The sequence below is a fragment of the Humulus lupulus genome, chromosome 1 (assembly GCF_963169125.1).
Source record: "Humulus lupulus chromosome 1, drHumLupu1.1, whole genome shotgun sequence".
NCBI lineage: Eukaryota > Viridiplantae > Streptophyta > Magnoliopsida > Rosales > Cannabaceae > Humulus > Humulus lupulus.
Window position 1 is genome coordinate 230,347,972 of NC_084793.1, and position 14,428 is coordinate 230,362,399.

The 14,428-nt window shown below is 38.8% G+C and overlaps 1 non-coding gene across 1 annotated transcript; it reads left to right on the plus strand.

The window, feature by feature from the left end:
• Nucleotides 1–13,584: 13,584 nt before the first annotated feature.
• LOC133813068 (small nucleolar RNA R71) lies at nucleotides 13,585–13,691 on the plus strand. The gene has a single exon (XR_009884113.1). It is a non-coding gene; the product is annotated as a small nucleolar RNA R71 (small nucleolar RNA).
• The last annotated feature ends 737 nt before the right edge of the window (nucleotides 13,692–14,428 follow it).

A 14,428-nucleotide genomic window follows, 5' to 3' on the forward strand; every position in this document is an offset into this window, starting at 1 on the left:
TTAAAATCAAGGCTTGTATTATTTTCTATTGATTTAATTAATTAAATAATTATTTAAATCCTTTATCAAATTAATTATTTATAATTTGAACCTTGATTTACATTTATTTATTAATTTAGATACCAATTTATCTTAATTAATAAATCTGCCATAATTTCTCTTTTCTTCTCAAAATTACACAACTCTGTGAAACTATCCAAAATTGACCTGGTCAACTTTGATAATTCTAATTATGATTAAATCAATTAATTGAGACTATATAGATGATTTTATCCAATGTACAATGGGGACCATGGGCCTATGAAATCAAGATCCAATAAGTTATCATAAATCTAACAAATAAATTTACTAACTTATTAATTCCTCGTGACTCCACTATAGACTTGGAATTGCACTCTTGAATTCATAGAACGCTCTATAACAAATATAGATACGCTATTAATTATCCATTGTTACAACCATAATTGTCACTCAATCCTCTATAGACGGTCTACAATGAGATAGGACTAAAATACCGTTTTACCCCTCATTGTATTTTATCCTTAAAACACTTAGTTCCTTCTAAATGATATTTCAGTAAACTAATTTAATTACTGAAATGAGATCTCTATCATTTAACACCTTGAACCAAACTAAAAGGAAACCATCGTTTTACTTCTTCATCAGAAGCTATAGATGTTCATATCTATGATTAACACTCCCACTCAATTATATTACCGAGTTCCCAAGATGTAAGTATGGGCTAGTCCATAGGGTAAGCTGGTAACGAACAAGTCAAAGCACTCAAATAATACAATCAGTTAGAATACTAACCACTCAGAATTGAGATTGAATTGACCTATGGTCAACTATATGATATGACTAGAATAGATAATAACGGCATGTTTACTTATCTTATCAACTGTCAATATCGGCCCTGTCCGATGTAACATATACATCCAATCTTATCTACTTTGCTAATGTTCTGGAAAGGACATAACACTGTAATGTGTAAGTAGATCATATCGTAGATTGGCAAGTCAGTGTAAATCCGGTGCACTGACTAATCTTAGGACTAACTTATTTTGAACATATAATCATATTTATATTCCACTGTGATTACGTCACTATAAATAAGATTAGCTATATGCTCAGGATTTAATAGAATTTTATATTAAACAAATAATCATGAAAATAAAACATGTGAGCAAAGTGATTGACCAAGTCAAAAAATGGTTTCTATTCTTTTATTGATAATAAAATGAGATTACAAAGAATTTGGGTTTTAATTAGGGCATAAAACCCCAACAATAATCTAGCGCAGAGCATCAACTAGGACCGCGGCCTGCTCCGCGCGGAGTTAGAAAGTCTGAAGAGGATCATGCTAAGAATGGCCAAACGGCAAGGCCACGACTCAGATTCAGAAAATGAAGAAGGGGAGCCCTGCACTTCTCACATTGTTGAGGCTCCTCTGTCGCAGGGCTTCAAGATGTCGGCCATCCAACCCTATGATGGCGGTTGGGACCCCACCGACTACCTTTCTAAGTTCAAGAGATTGATCTTAGCGCACTGCATCTTTGATGACGCTAAGTGTCATGTGTTCTCGATCACTGTAACGAGACCAATAGATGAGTGGTTCAAGAAGCACCGACCAGAATCCATTCAATCATGGCACCAACTATCGTCTGCTTTCCGAAGACAATTCATAGGAGCTCGGAAGGTGAGCTTCGAAGTCAATGCTTTGGCCACCATAAAATAAGGGCCCTTCGAGACCTTCAAGGCATACATCAAACGCTTAAAGGAGGAGACGAGGAGAACCAAAAGGGTTGACGATGGCCAGCAGTTGATGGCCTTGCAGGATGGCATCTGCGCGGGGGTCCCCGCTTTGGGATGACCTCTAGCAGAGGGAATACCGACGGCTCAATGACTTTATTCGTCGGGGACAAGAGTACATCAGCTGGGAGGATGCCCAAATTGGAGCGTTCGGAGGTCCCCGTCTGTTGGGAATTGTGCCCTTAAAGCAATTGTAGTAGACAATGGTTTTAATGAAATAAATGAATGAATTGAGTTATTGTATATATGTAGCTTATGTACTATATTATTACTAATAATATTAAGTAAATATCATAAAATTCCCAAGTTCATCTATATGGTCTTAATCTCAAATTGGTATGAGAGGATCGAGATTGAGATAATGAACTTAAATAGTTCGAAGTAAAATAAAGTTATGGAATCTTTAGATTAATTACTGCTACTATGGTCCACTAGTATTATGAATACGTGTGACCTAGATCCGGGTTACTAGTGTAGTACGACACTTTAGTGGAGGCACTTTGCGTGCTGAGAGTATGTAGAACTGGACCAGATGTGATTTAATAATACTTGTTTAAATACTATTTCGTAGTATTATAAAACACATCAACTAATGATCATATACAAACTGATCTTAATCATGAAGTTACTACGAACTCCTATATATGTCACTTGATCCTTTGATTCATGCATTACGGTTTGTCACAATGATCAGGCTAAGAACTATTGTTTTGGGGATTCAATGATGTATATGGCTGGGGACATAGCTTAACAGACATGGAATCTATACCTTTTTATAGATTGAATGATGACTCTCTATTGGGATGGATTTTGGAACTGAAAAGGTTATTGGCGTTAAATTCATAATTAGATTATGAATTAACATTCACTAGTAAAGTCAATGGTACACTAGGAATCAAGATATAATTAAAAGGGTAAAATAATAATTTTATTCCCACTTAATTATGAATCATCAATAGATGATTATTTTGTATGTAATGATTATATCAATTGACACTTTATGATTACAATAAAGTACTCATTAAATACATGTCTTTAATTCTCAAGAGCTTAGTCTCATATTTATAGTGGAATAATCATGAGATTAATAAATATGATTATTGAATCTAAGAGTTTTGGTTAATAATCTTTTATTTATTGGAGCTTGGAATTATTGGTTCATAGGTCCTCGGGGCGGCTCTATCAACACTAATCAAGGTAGGAGTTGATACAAGGGTTAAACTGTGAAAGGGCTACTTGAGAGAATATTTATTCTTTGGGATAAATGTGCAATTATGTGATAATTGAAGTTGCACAATTTATTATTGCATTTGTGCAATTTTCAAAATTGTGTAGATATAGAATAAATTGATTTTAATAAATTGATTTTATTTAAATGTGAAAAGATAAATATGGATAGTCAAAATTGGTTTTGATTATTATATTTATTTAATTGATAATAAGATATTAATGGAAATTCAAATTTTGAATTTTGAATTTTGAAAATTAAGTTGTTATCTTTTTCTTAAAAAGATGATACCTTATTTCGATTTTTAATTATTAATTAATTAAAATAAAAACCACATGAAAAATCAAATCCCATTTTTCAAGGATAGGCCACACGCATAGGGCTTGGACTGCTCTATGCGTGTGGCACTTTTGATGTTATCAGAAATGGATTTTTATTTTTATTTTTATTTTTAATTAATTAATAATACATTTTAAAAGGGTTTTAAAATGGAATGTTAGACTTTGTCTTTTATCATTATTATTATTATTATTAAAAATGATAATTTTTATTTACTATTATTATTATGATTGTTTACCGAGTTTTTCGGAAACTAGAATTATGAAAGATTAGAGAGCGTAAAAGAAATGCCTTAATAAAAGTAAACAATGTTTTTACGTGGTTAGGGCATTAATGAGCCTTAGTCCACGAGAGAGTTGTATTAGAGCTTAGAGAGCTTTTGACAATGGAGTTTCTACAAGTTTGAGCAGAGTAAATGCTTACAATCAAAATCTCGGATCCCCTCCTCAGTGCACCACTATTAGTATTTATAGGCACATGGGTGCACTGGGCTTGGGCCGGGCTAGCCCGGGCCCAATAAGGGTGTAAATACCATAGGCTTCTCTGATGGGAGCCCAATACAAAGGTTTGAAATATGAAATATACATTAATCAAAGCCCATTGGGCCAGCCCAAATAATATCTTATTCTAAGACATGCGACATACCGGTGTTTCAGTCTAGGTGTTATGGGCTACGAGGAAGATTTGGGGGACAAGATCGGTCAGAGTATTGGCGGCGTAGTTCTGAACCAACGACGTACAATCTTGAGGTAGTCTCTTCTGCAGGTTAAGCGTGGGGACAACACCCCACGCTTCATGGGAAGATGTCAGTATCTTGGAAACTTTATCTCGCTAAACTCGGACAACCCATCCAGGTCCGTTTACCAAGGTCCCCCTCCATTTACCAGGGCCCCGTTTCATTTACTAGGACCCGGGTTCATCCACGTAGATCCCGACCCAATCTTGGATTTGGTAGCCTCGATCTCCTTTACCGTACCTCAAGGAACATCTCGGTACGCAGTCTCGGGTTTATACAACCTGCCCTGACGATGGTCCCGGCTTACTCTCTCGGTAGCCCTTTGGGCCTTGCCGTGACTTGGTCTGCCAATACCCATTTTCCCCTCGCCTAATGGGCCTGGTCTGGGCCTTAACTCCTAGGAAAGCGTGCCATGGACTTACAGTGTGGACCCGTACATGTAGGAAGAAACAAGGATAACAATTACCCCCCAAGCCTTCATCTGGGCTTGCCTGGTGGAGGCTTGTCTCCCTCCCGGACCATCTCAGCACTTCCTGTCTCTTTTCCAAGGCGACGGGTCCGCAGACGGGTGACACCGCTAGCTGATCGATCACGGAGTGACAACCCACTTCGATGTCCGGGATAGAATCCAAAAAGCCCGGACCGTTTACCAAGATCTGGGTTCGTTGACCAGAGCCCCAGTTCATTTACTTCAGGGCCATTTGGAGACCTTCCCGTTCGCCCTGCTTCATTAGGAAGGGTGCACGTGTCCCATTGTGACTGGCACATTGATGGAACTTGGTGTTGAAAGGTCAGCAAACATTCTATTGGTTACTGTGCTGGGGGCTAGTATGTCAGCTCGGTTTACGAAGTGTCCCATCTGCACGGATGTTCCCATTATTATCTTTGCGACAAAGAGGACCGTTGGATGGGACGACCTTTGAGGTGCTCTTTTTCTGGGCCGTTGGATCGGGGCGGCGTGGATCACGCTTCAGGGGTACCATGATCCAGTACTCGAGGATCCAGGACAGTCCGATGGGGGGTGATCGCGCCGAACCATTAGATTGAAACAACCCTCTGGTTCTTATAAATAACCTCAGATTTTCATTTGATATATTTACATTCTTAGAAAAGAAAAACACTTAAAGGACCTTTTATGTCCGAGCTTGCCGACGACATTTTCCATCGTCTACTTCGTCTTTGCCATCGCTTGTTCCCAACGCACCCAATATCTGCACCTTCACCTAAGCAGACGACATCAGCCTATCCCATAGACGAGATTTTGAGCTGCCTTCACCTGTTCAAAACTGCGATTTTACCGTCACGGTCGCCGGAAACCCACCATTCTTCATGACCGGCCTTTTACAGTAAGTTTTCCTGACTTTTGCTTTTATTTTCTTGCGTTTTCCATACCGTCATATTTATCTGTTTAGGCTATTAAATCTTTCATGTGTTTAGATTGGCTATTAGAATAGGTTAGGAAAAGAAAAATAGTCCGGGCTGTCTCGGATCTCCTCGAGTTCGGGTGGTTCCCAGACAAGCGGCAATAGGCCGGTTTAGGAGTATAGCTAGATCCTTTCTTTTTCGTTCCCAATCAAGGTTCCACGTCCTCTTAGTGATCCCAGACCTAATTCGGAGGGGACTTCTCCAAGCAGTTTGTAGGAGAGCCCCCTGTTTAACGCCCAAAATGTGACAACCACTAAGCGGTGGTTGTAGTATAATCGGGCGGTCGATCCACAAGGAGGTATCCTAAAATCAAAAGGTTAGTAGGAAATAGCACAAAAAGTTAGTAACAAGAAGTAAATAAAATTGTAAATGGAAATATGTTTGAGATTTTGGTATTGTATTTTGATAAAGTGATGAAATGAGATAAGTGAAATAAAGGTAAGATGTAATCAAGAGTTTGAGAAAATGAAAGGTTTCAAGAATCATCCATATGCTTGTTTAGTTACTTGGTTACTTGATTTACAAAAATACACAAGTAAATAGTTCACATCCCAACATTTACTTGGAAAATCTAACATTAAAGTCCATAGTTTTTCTAACAAAAGTTCATTTGAGTTATAAAGTTCTTTACTTTAAAAGCACAATGTTAATCTTATGAAAAATCTAAAAATGACAAAATACCCAAGGGCAATAATGCAATAGAAGATTAGACATAAAATTATGTATCAATATTACTTTTACTAATTAGAAGCACATAGAAAGAGCATGACTAATCCTATATACTATTAGCATAAGTAAATAAAGATAACAAAATAAAGATAGAGATGAAAGAACATAAATAACTCAAATATATTACATTAAGAACATAGTAAATCAAAATAGCAAAATAACATCACTTGCATATGGAATCATCCCTAACCTTCCTAGGAAGATTAGGCCATTATGCTCATGATTCTCACAAAATTCTAAGAAGAAAATATGAGAAGAAAGTGAGTGGAAATTTTGCTATAGTTTCTCTACTCTAATTATTACATACCAAATATGAAGAAAGTGTCCCTATTTATAGATGGGGAAAAGGACTAAAAAGAAATTAAACAACAAAATGGGGTTTACAAAATAAATCTGAAATATTAATAATAAAATATGATTTTGAAAAATCAAATCTTATTATCAATATTACCCTAGCTAATTTTTTTGTATAGTCAAAATGCTCTTTTTCTAAAATACCACAAAAACATAATCTATAAAGCTCAAAATAGCAATTTACAAAACCCAATACCCACAAAACATGGCTGGTGACACAAGAGGGTTTTGACCCATTTTTAACCAATGAGAGAGTGCCACGTAGGCAGCCTTGGCTGAAGAAAATGCCTTGGGCCTTGACTGGGTTGTTGGGTGCTTTGGGCCTTTGGTGATGAATGGCTTGACTTGGGCCTTTGCTGAAGGAGAAAAGGAGGTCACGTTGGGATGAATAATTGGGTGCATTTGGGTCAATGCATTTGAGTCAATGCATGGGAGGTGAAGGGAATGGTCACGTTACACTTGGTGAAATTTGAAGGAGATATGCATATATGTAAGAAATAAGCATGTTGGGTCTTGAGAGCTTGCTGCCTTGGAGGAGATGATGCGGACAGGTGGGAGCTGTGGAGTGCAAAGAGGCTGGCGGGCCTGGGCCTATTTTGGGCTTCAAGTCTTCAAAAATGCCACTTTCTTCATTTTCTTTTTCAGTTTTAACTATTTCTCTATTCTCCCTTTTTATTAGTGTCCAAATGCAATTTATTTCCTGAAAATTAAATATAAATTAAATTAAAATTAATATTTTCAATTATAAAATATATTACAATAAATTCATGAAAATATTAATTAAAACTTAATTTATTTTACACTTTAAAACTAATAAATTTGCATTTTTGAGCACTAATCACAACCCCCAACTAGCTTATTGCTAGTCCCTAGCAATTCAAGCGAAAAAGAAAATTGTCAAGTTGAATAATCAAGTCAAACCAAGCAAAATCATCTAAGCATTTTCAAATTATCAGCAAGAAGTCAGAAATTACTATCGAAGCTACTATAGTTGTGATTTCAGAGTTGTGTGTGTGTGCACCAAACCATATTCGTTTTCTCACAAGTCATAACACAAATAGTATCGAAAAATCTCAAAAGTATAAAGATCTCAACTCCAAATTCCTCACGGGCATCGAAAGTATTGTATGGGAAGGATTACACTCTTGGAGTTGGAAATGTAACAGTTTACGCTCAATTGAGAAAAGACAAACTTTTTAGGACAAGCAATTTGAACAAATATTGATCACAAGATAGGCAAATCAACTTATTAGAATTCAAATGACAAACAACCTTTGTGATTTACATGAGAAAACTCTAAGAACAAAATGACAACTAATTAGAAATGATAAATAAGACAATGAACTATAATGATAATTAATTTTTTTTTAATACAATTACACAATAATAGAAGGAAGTGTTGCTCTTGTTCTCTTTTTTTTTTTTTTATCTCTTTTTTTTTTCTATTATTTTTTTTTCTTTTGTTTTTTTTTTTTTAATTTTTTTTTTGACAAGAGACAACACAAAAATAAAAAGGAAATTACAAATACAATACAATAAATAGAACACAAATTTATTACAAAGACTTTTCTTAAATGAAAAATATCCCTCTAGTAAATGTCATGTTTTAAATTCCAAATATGTGACTTTACCAACTCAAATGATCAATAAAAATTCAAAAAGTTGTTTTCTCAACTCTCACAACTCACCAAGAAATGAAAAACTTTAAACTTGAAATTTCTCTCAACTATTTGTGTTAACAACCAATTTATTTATCATATGTTTGGAAAGTGCACAAAAGAACTCTGAAAATCACTTCTTAATAGCTAAATATAGTAAGAACTGACTCAAACCAACAAATTCTACTCATGCTTGGATAATGTTGAAAAAATTTGACTTAAAAATTCAACAAGACAATAATGTTTTCCAAATGACTGCTAATGACGTAACAATAAGATTTTACAAATGAAAGCCAATGCATGTTCACCACCCCCAACCAAAAATCAGACAGTGTCCTCAATGTCAAAATGAATAAGCAATGAAAAAGATAAGGAAAGAGAACACCTGGATGATGACCATGTCCATGAGGTGAGAGCGAAAATAGCCTGGTAACAAAACCCCAAAACAAAATACAAAAACGAAAAGCATACAAAAATAAAAGAAAGACAGAAAAATAAAGCTAATGAAAAATAAAAATAAAAAGAACAACAACAAACCATTCAGAACGTCAGAGTGTATAGATTGGGTCCTTAAGAAGGACCTCTTCAACATGACTCACACTCTTAATGTAATGCTTCAGTCGTTGGCCATTGACGCGAAAAATTCTCCCATCGGTTGGATCCTCGACCTCCACCGAACGGTTGGGGAATACTTGCTTTACTACAAATGGGCCAGTCCATCGCGATCGCAGTTTACCGGGATGCAAGTGCAAGCGAGAGTCATACAGATGCACTTTTTGATTTGGCTCAAAGTGTTTTCGCAGGATTTGTTTGTCGTGAGCGATTTTCAATTTCTCCTTATAAATCCTGGAATTGTCATATGCATCGTTTCTCAACTCCTCAATTTCGGACAACTGGAGTTTGCGATTGATACCTGCGGCATTCAGATCAAAGTTTAGGGCTTTGATAGCCCAGTATGCTTTATGCTCGAGCTCGACAGGTAAATGACAGGCTTTGCCAAAGACAAGCCGATAGGGAGACATCCCAAGAGGGGACTTGAAAGCAGTGCGGTATGCCCAAAGAGCGTCTAGAAGTCGTGTAGACCAATCTTTGCGGTCGGGATTTACCGTCTTTTCCAGAATGTGTTTTATCTCCCTATTGGCTAACTCGGCTTGACCATTGGTCTGTGGATGATAGGCATTTGCAACTTTATGAAGTACACCGTACTTGCGCATAAGAGCCTCAAAGGATCGGTTGCAAAAATGAGTGCCTTGATCACTGATGATAGCGCGAGGGGTACCGAACCTTGATAACACATTTTCTTTCAAGAATTTGACAACTGTAGCGTTATCATTGGTTCGACATGGTACAGCCTCGACCCATTTGGAAACATAATCCACAGCGAGGAGAATGTAAAGGTAGCCAAAAGAAGGTGGAAATGGTCCCATAAAGTCTATCCCCCAACAATCAAATATTTCAATAACAAGAATTGGGTTCAGGGGCATCATGTGCCGACGGGATAAGGATCCTAACTTTTGGCACCTTACACAAGAACAACAGAAATCATTGGTGTCTTTGAACAAGGTGGGCCAGTAAAGGCCGCATTGCAAGATTTTTGTAGCGGTTTTCTTCACAGAGAAGTGACCACCACAAGCATCATTGTGGCAAAAATTCAGCACACTAGACACCTCATCATCATGGATGCATCTTCGCATGATTTGGTCGGGGAAATACTTGAATAAGTATGGGTCATCCCAAAAGAAATTGCGCACCTCGACCAGAAATTTGCGTTTGTCTTGTGAACTCCATTCAGATGGGAGTTCACCTGTTACTAAGTAGTTTACAATGTGAGCGTACCACGACAACTTAGCAACAGAAAGCAATTGTTCATCGGGGAAATCATCATGAATAGGTGGACCGTCAGCGGGATCGCTGAATTCAAGTCGGGACAAATGGTCCGCGACGACATTTTCAACACCTTTCTTGTCTTTGATCGTTATGTCAAATTCTTGCAGGAGAAGGATCCACCATATTAATCGAGCCTTAGCATCCTTTTTGGAAAGGAGATACTTAAGGGCGGAGTGATCTGTGAAGATCGTAATAGGCGATCCAATCAAATAAGATCGGAATTTGTCAAGGGCAAAGACAACGGCAAGCAACTCTTTTTCAGTAGTGGAATAGTTCATTTGAGCACTATTGAGAGTTTGGCTTGCATAATAGACAACAAAGGGTTTCCCCTCCCTTCGTTGTCCTAGCACAGCTCCCACAGCAAAGTTGCTGGCGTCACACATGATCTCGAAAGGAAGACTCCAATCGGGTGACTGAATGATGGGAGCGGAAGTGAGCGAATTGACAAGCGCTCGGAAGGATTCCTCACACTTAGGTGTCCACTCAAAGGTAACATCTTTGGCTAGGAGGTTGCTCAGCGAACGAGCAATCATTGAAAATTTTTGTATGAACCTCCTATAGAACCCAGCATGACCAAGAAATGACCTAACGTCTTTGACAGTCTTAGGAGTCGGCAGGTTGGAGATAAGGTCGACTTTGGATTGATCAACCTCAATTCCTTTTTCAGAAACAATGTGACCTAAGACTATGGCAGAAGATACCATGAAGTGGCATTTCTCCCAATTGAGGACAAGTCCCTTCTCGATGCATCGTTTTAAAACAGCTTCAAGATGAAGAAGACATGTCTCAAAGGAGTTTCCAAAAACAGTTAGGTCATCCATGAATACTTCCATTGATTTTTCAATCATGTCACTAAAGATGCTCATCATGCATCTTTGGAAAGTAGCTGGTGCATTACACAAGCCAAATGGCATACGCCGAAAAGCAAAAGTGCCAAAGGGACAAGTGAAAGTGGTCTTATCTTGATCCTCCAATGCAATCTCAATTTGATAATAGCCAGAATAGCCATCAAGGAAGCAATAGAAAGGATGACCAGCTACACGTTCAAGAATTTGATCAATGAATGGGAGTGGAAAATGATCTTTGCGGGAGGCGGCATTCAATTTTCTATAATCAATGCACATGCGCCACCCCGTCACCGTTCTTGTGGGGACAAGGAACCCTTTTTCGTTTTGGATAATGGTGACACCAGATTTCTTGGGCACGACTTGAGTAGGACTGACCCATTTGCTATCAGCTACCGGGTAAATAATACCAGCGTCTAGCAATTTCAAAACTTCATTTTTTACAACTTCCTTCATCGTGGGGTTCAGTCGCCGCTGAGGGTCTCTTCGAGGGATGGCTTCGTCCTCTAGATTGATTCGATGAGAGCAAATTAAAGGGCTAATACCTTTGATGTCAGCAAGCGTCCAACCTATCGCAGATTTATGCGTTCGCAGTAGCTCGAGTAACTGCAATTCTTGAGAATTTTGAAGGTTGGATGAGATGATAACAGGAAAGGTTTCACCGTCTCCCAAGAAGGCATGTTTCAAACCCTCGGGAAGTTGGGTCAATTGAACAGTTGGAACCTCTTCGGCTGAAGTTTTCGGCTGTGCCCTCTCGCGAGGTAGCTCTTCAAAGCGAGGTTGCCAAAACTGAGTCCTTCTATTGCGTGAGTCTATGCGATCTGATATTGCAAGAGTAGACTCAATAGAACTGGGACTTTCATTTTCTGACAGAAGGAGGAGTTCGTCAAGATTATCAAAGTTGTTTCGCAATTGAACCTCCTCGGGAATCAAAGAGTCAATCATGAATGTTTGGTAACATTCATCATCTTCTCGGGGTTGTTTCCCGATGTGGAAGATATTGACTTCAAGAGTCATGTTTCCAAACGATATCTTCATTAGACCATTCCGACAATTGATCAAAGCATTTGCAGTAGCAAGGAATGGTCTTCCGAGGATAATAGGAATTTTAGACTCCATGTTCACCACAGATTGGGTATCAAGAATAAGAAAATCCACGGGGTAATAGAATTTTTCAATTTGAACCAATACATCCTCAACGATACCCCTAGGCTTTTTGGTGGAACGATCAGCAAGCTGTAGTACAACAGATGTTGGCTTCATTTCTCCAAGACCGAGTTGCGAGTATACAGAATAAGGCATGAGATTGACACTCGCGCCAAGATCAAGTAAGGCTTGGCTGACTTCATGGGTCCCAATTTGGCAAGAAATGGTGGGACAACCGGATCTTTGTATTTTGGCGGTGTCTTTTGTTCAATCACCGCACTCACTTGCTCGGTCAAGAAAGCAGTCTTCTTGACATGGTGCTTCCTTTTTGCAGTGCAAAGATCCTTCATGATTTTGGCATAAGCAGGCACTTGTTTAATGATGTGAAGCAAAGGAAGATTAATCTTCACTTGTGTCAAGTGCTCAAGGAGTTCAGCTCGGTTATCAGGAAGTTTCCCAACAGGTTTCAAAGCCTGGGGAAATGGTACCTTTGGAGTGGCATTGAGTGGTGGATTTTCAGGAATGACTTTTGGAATGCTGGGAGAGTTGGATTTTATGGGTGGGTCTGGCAAAGTTTTACCGCTTCTCGTCGTGATGGCATTTACTTCCTTGACATTTTGATCATTAGAGTTTGAAGATTGGACCATGTGTTGGCCTTGAACATTGAATTTTGGTTGGGAAGGAAGTTTGCCTTTTTCCGGAATGGCCAAGGATTCAGTCAATTTTGAGAATTGACATTTCATTTCCTTGATTTCTTCCATCATTTGGCGATTCAGTTTGGATTGTTCCTCCATGAATGCATGAAGAGTATTCTCGAGAGAATTTCGTTGTGGATGAGCATTGTAATGAGGTGCAGAATACGCCTTTGATGGTTGAACTTGTTGCTCATTTCTCCATTGGCCTCCCGACGATTGAGCTTGGTTGGAATCTCTCCAACTGAAATTTGGGTGGTTTCTCCAACCAGGGTTGTACGTATGGGAGAATGGCTTGTTATATGCCCCTAAGGTATTGCATTGCTCCTCATAAACCCCCCTCATTTCATTCAAAGCTAAGCAGTCCTTAGCTAAGTGCTCCGTCCCTCCACAAACAAAGCAAGGTTCTTGCGGTTCCGCTTGAGCGACCATGTGTGACTTTTGCCCATTTTTCGTCATTAAGACCTCAAACTGCTTTTTCAAAGCTTCGAGTTGGGCCTTAATACTATCCTCTTCTCGAAGTTGATAGATCCCAGATGGTTTGTGTCGGTTGGTGCTGTCAGTAGCACTTGGACCAGTCCAGGTGTGAGACTTTTTTGCAGTTTCTTCGAGATATTCAAGAGCATCGTCTGGCTCTTTTTCGAGGAATTCACCATTGCATAGCATCTCTACAAACTGGCGCTCACGACTCGTGAGGCCTTCATAGAAGTAACTGACCAAGCGCCAGTTCTCATAGCCATGGTGCGGGCACTGATTTAACAGATCTTTGAATCTTTCCCAGACTTGATAGAACGTTTCATTGTCTTTTTGGGAGAATGTGGAAATCTGTCGTTTTAGACTGTTGGTCTTATGGCTGGGGAAGTGTTTCAGAAAGAAAGATTTGGTCATCTCCTCCCATGTTCCAATCGACCTAGGTCTCAAAGAGTACAACCAGCTTTTGGCTTTGTCCTTCAAGGAGAAAGGGAAGAACTTCAGTCGCACAGCATCGGCATTGTCGGCTCGGTTATAAAACGTGGCTACCACCTCCTCGAATTCTCTGATATGCACGTATGGGCTTTCATTTTCCATTCCATGAAATGTAGGCAGGAGTTGAATCATGCCAGGTTTAAAGTCTAATGCGGGCATATTAGGAGGGAAGATGATGCATGAAGGCGTGGAAGTGCGAGTAGGATGGAGGTAGTCATTGAGAGTTCTTGGTTGGATTTCATCATTGCGAGCCATTGCGAATGGGTTATTATCAGCGAAAGTTTGTGGAGAAGCTGGATTGGTGGAAGGAGTTCCGGTAGGAGTGGAAGATGAATTGGAAGAAGTGTCACTGGAAGTTTCGTGATGATTCATCCACTCTCGGAAATCAGAATTAGATGGATTTTATGTTTTTTTTTTTTTTTGTTAAACTTGTTCCCAGGGAGATTTGGAGGTTTTCGGGTGATCTCCAACGCCTTACTAGAACTACCCGAGGTTACTGAGTAAGTATGGTGGATCACAAGTCAACCTTTTCGACCAAACAACCTTTAAGCAGAGTGAAGTTGCTATTTTGACAGAACAAGCTTGGTTTTCTTATAGTAATAAGTTCAACA